This window comes from Penaeus chinensis, chromosome 28 (assembly GCF_019202785.1).
Source record: "Penaeus chinensis breed Huanghai No. 1 chromosome 28, ASM1920278v2, whole genome shotgun sequence".
NCBI classification, from domain to species: domain Eukaryota; kingdom Metazoa; phylum Arthropoda; class Malacostraca; order Decapoda; family Penaeidae; genus Penaeus; species Penaeus chinensis.
Window position 1 is genome coordinate 12,720,065 of NC_061846.1, and position 1,745 is coordinate 12,721,809.

The following is a 1,745-nucleotide window of genomic DNA, read 5'->3' on the forward strand; positions in this document are numbered from 1 at the left end:
GAGAGAGAGAGAGAGAGAGAGAGAGAGAGAGAGAGAGAGAGAGAGAGAGAGAGAGAGAGAGAGAATAAAAAAAACAAGAGGTGAAACGTGGGAGACATAACGAAGAGGGGGCAGAAACACAGAGAGAGAAAGTCAGGATTGGAGAGAGACAGAGAGCAGAAAGAGAGAGAACGAGGGAGAGAGAGGTGGGGAGGGAGATAGAGAGGGACGTAATGACAGAGGGGAGAAAGTGAGAGAGAGAGAGAGAGAGAGAGAGAGAGAGAGAGAGAGAGAGAGAGAGAGAGAGAGAGAGAGAGAGAGAGAGAGAGAGAGAGAATAACAACGCCCAGGGCTCCTCACACAAGTAGCCCACCCAATCCCGAGGAAAATCAAGCGCTTAGTTTAGGCTTACACGATTCCAAACATATAATTATATAATAACTGTTGCAATGATAATCCATATAAAGTAGATATCGGAGCTGAAAGATCATACTGATATGCAACGTTTCCTCTCTCCCTAGCAATGTTATGGACCCTTATTCAGCTAATGAGCCGCGGTTGCCCACCTCAAGTAGCCAAGTAATTAGCACCTGTCAGCATTAGTGCCCTACACCGGCCAGAACACAATATTTGAAGAGGCAGAGAGGGAGAGAGAGACTGGAAGTCGGACATTTACCCAATCGCACTTTTCTCCTACCATTCCTTTTGACGGGCGGGCTCTTCCCCCTACGCGTGGTTTTGTTCTGGCGGACGTTCCCCGCTTGAATTTTATGCTTGTGGGCATTTCCCTGCTTCCGGTTTTATGCAGGCGGGCATTTCCCTATTGGCGCTTTCATGTAGGCAGGCATTTTCCTACACACAGTTTGCTGCTGAAGGTTATGAACTTGTTTGAGCATATCTAATGTTTTGTTTCTGTTTATCATTTCGCACTACTCACAAGAAGATCTATTGGTGAACTGAATACAGTGCCCAACATGTAGACGTATCTTTCACAGGGAAATTTGTGGCCTCCTCTGCTGGTGGTGATAAGCTCCATCGTGGATATGAAGATAATTCGGCAATTATTTATTTTCTATACATGTATCATACAAGCCAAGGAACAAGGTCTGATGTAGGAAATTTAATGTCAAAAATAAGGTCAATATAGGCTACACAGATGTTGTGGGATCAGATACGGAGGATCCACTTCTCCTTACAGCTCTGCATGGTAAGAGATTAGATTAGGGCGTCTGGATACAGTGGAGTCAGTTATGGATGGACGAGATGAAACATCAATTGACATCAGTTCCGGTGCAAAACACTGGTTGTGAATAATAAACATTTCCCTTCCAGTGGCAAGGGCCTGTAGTTTGATAAGAGGCTACTACTGTTTTAAGCTGTAATACCAGGAGGGGCATATGTACTATACAAAAGAGAAATGTCCAGTAGCATAACATTTCCCGCCCCGCAAATGCGCATCGAAGCTCCAACAGGGAAATATCCGCCCGTGCCAAGACACCAGAAGGGAAACGCCCGCCCGCACAAATTCATAGTAGGGAAAAAACCGTTCCCGCAAAATCATACGTTGAGAACTGCCCTCTTGATATAAAAAAAAAAAAAAAAAAAAAAAAAAAAAAAAACACGGTGGGAATGAAATTCCGTAAGGTAAAAGTCCTACTGTCTACACATGTCTATATAAGTATGGTGGCTGAACGAGTAAGGAATGGGCTTTTTCTCGGTGGGAAGGCATGTTTCGACTGACATTATTGTCGGTGAATGATCAATAA